The sequence below is a fragment of the Natator depressus genome, chromosome 28 (assembly GCF_965152275.1).
Source record: "Natator depressus isolate rNatDep1 chromosome 28, rNatDep2.hap1, whole genome shotgun sequence".
Classification (NCBI taxonomy): domain Eukaryota; kingdom Metazoa; phylum Chordata; order Testudines; family Cheloniidae; genus Natator; species Natator depressus.
The window spans coordinates 8,428,848-8,431,347 of record NC_134261.1 but is presented as its reverse complement, the minus strand read 5'-3'; the positions used below and the strand labels follow the sequence as shown (position 1 = coordinate 8,431,347).

Sequence of the window (2,500 nt, the reverse complement as noted above, 5' to 3'; positions counted from 1 at the left end):
TGGCCGCTCGGGACTTAAGCCCGGAGCCCGGGGCAGGGCGACCCCGGACGGACGGGGCTCCGCCTGGCCCCTGCCCGCGGGGGCAGGCTCCGGGTTGACCTGGTGGCCGGACGGGGAATAAGCCCGGAGCCCGGGGCAGGGCGACCCCGGACGGACGGGGGTCCGCCGGCCCCTGCCCGCGGGGGCAGGCTCCGGGTTGACCTGGTGGCCGCTCGGGACTTAAGCCCGGAGCCCGGGGCAGGGCGACCCCGGACGGACGGGGGTATGCCGGCCCCTGCCCGCGGGGGCAGGCTCCGGGTTGACCTGGTGGCCGGTTTGCTTTCGGGCCACCAGGTCAACCCGCTGCCTGTATGGGGTTGACCTGGTGGCCGCTTTCCTTCCCGGCCACCAGGTCAACCCGCTGAATGTATGGGGTTGACCTGCTGGCCGCTTTCCTTCCCGGCCACCAGGTCAACCCGCTGAATGTATGGGGTTGACCTGCTGGCCGCTTTTCTTCCCGGCCACCAGGTCAACCCGCTGAATGTATGGGGTTGACCTGCTGGCCGCTTTCCTTCCCGGCCACCAGGTCAACCCGCTGAATGTATGGGGTTGACCTGCTGGCCGCTTTCCTTCCCGGCCACCAGGTCAACCCGCTGAATGTATGGGGTTGACCTGCTGGCCGCTTTCCTTCCCGGCCACCAGGTCAACCCGCTGAATGTATGGGGTTGACCTGCTGGCCGCTTTCCTTCCCGGCCACCAGGTCAACCCGCTGAATGTATGGGGTTGACCTGCTGGCCGCTTTCCTTCCCGGCCACCAGGTCAACCCGCTGAATGTATGGGGTTGACCTGCTGGCCGCTTTCCTTCCCGGCCACCAGGTCAACCCGCTGAATGTATGGGGTTGACCTGCTGGCCGCTTTCCTTCCCGGCCACCAGGTCAACCCGCTGAAAGTATGGGGTTGACCTGGTGGCCGCTTTCCTTCCCGGCCACCAGGTCAACCCGCTGAAAGTATGGGGTTGACCTGGTGGCCGCTTTCCTTCCCGGCCACCAGGTCAACCCGCTGCCGGCATGGGGTTGACCTGCTGGCCGCAGAGGGGCAGGCTCCGGGTTGACCTGGTGGCCGGACGGGGATTAAGCCCCGGCTCGGAGCAGGGCAAGCCCGGGCGGAGGGGGGTCCGCTTGGCCCCTGCCCGCGGGGGCAGGCTCCGGGTTGACCTGGTGGCCGGTTTGCTTTCGGGCCACCAGGTCAACCCGCTGAATGTATGGGGTTGACCTGCTGGCCGCTTTCCTTCCCGGCCACCAGGTCAACCCGCTGAATGTATGGGGTTGACCTGCTGGCCGCTTTCCTTCCCGGCCACCAGGTCAACCCGCTGAATGTATGGGGTTGACCTGCTGGCCGCTTTCCTTCCCGGCCACCAGGTCAACCCGCTGAATGTATGGGGTTGACCTGCTGGCCGCTTTCCTTCCCGGCCACCAGGTCAACCCGCTGAATGTATGGGGTTGACCTGCTGGCCGCTTTCCTTCCCGGCCACCAGGTCAACCCGCTGAAAGTATGGGGTTGACCTGCTGGCCGCTTTCCTTCCCGTCCACCAGGTCAACCCGCTGAATGTATGGGGTTGACCTGCTGGCCGCTCTGCTTCCCGGCCACCAGGTCAACCCCCTGCCGGTATGGGGTTGACCTGCTGGCCGCAGAGGGGCAGGCTCCGGGTTGACCTGGTGGCCGGCAGGGACTTCAGCCCCAGGGCCCCTGGCAGGGCGACCCTGCCCTTGTTCCCCAGAAAAGGAGAGAGCTGGCTCGCAGCGGGAAAAGCTGCCTACGGCACCTGGGATTCCCAGGCGGTCACCCATCCAAGTACTAGCCAGGCCCGGGACGGTTTACCTTCCGAGATCGGACGGGATCGGGGGCCTTCCGTCCGGTATGGCCGTAGGCACTCGGCTCCGGTCCGCCTCGTCCCCTTTCCCTTACTGACTCCCCTGCCTCGGGTGGGCCCGATCCTTTTTTCCGTTTTTTTTTTTCGCTCCGGAGGCTTCATGAGCCCCCCCCCAACACCCCTTTGGGGGTCGGTGAAAATTTTTTTTTCAGACTTCCAGGGGCCCGATCCTGGCCGCGGGCACCCGGCTCCGGGCACCCGGCTCCGGGCCGCCTCGTCCCCTTTCCCTTACTGACTCCGCTGCCTCGGGTGGGCCCGATCCTTTTTTCCGTTTTTTTTTTTCCGCTCCGGAGGCTTCGTGAGCCCCCCCCAACACCACTTTGGGGGTCGGTGAAAAAATTTTTTTCAGACTTCCAGGGGCCCGATCCTGGCCGCGGGCACCCGGCTCCGGGCACCCGGCTCCGGGCCGCCTCGTCCCCTTTCCCTTACTGACTCCCCTGCCTCGGGTGGGCCCGATCCTTTTTTCCGTTTTTTTTTTTTTTCGCTCCGGAGGCTTTATGAGCCCCCCCCAATACCACTTTGGGGGTCGGTGAAAAAAATTTTTCAGACTTCCAGGGGCCCGATCCTGGCCGCCGGCACCCGGCTCCGGGC

General features: G+C 65.7%; 1 non-coding gene across 1 annotated transcript; it reads right to left on the bottom strand.

Moving 5' to 3' along the window:
• Window positions 1-1,789: 1,789 nt before the first annotated feature.
• Window positions 1,790-1,908, bottom strand: LOC141980051 (5S ribosomal RNA). The gene has a single exon (XR_012637428.1). It is a non-coding gene; the product is annotated as a 5S ribosomal RNA (ribosomal RNA).
• Between the last annotated feature and the right edge of the window lie 592 nt (window positions 1,909-2,500).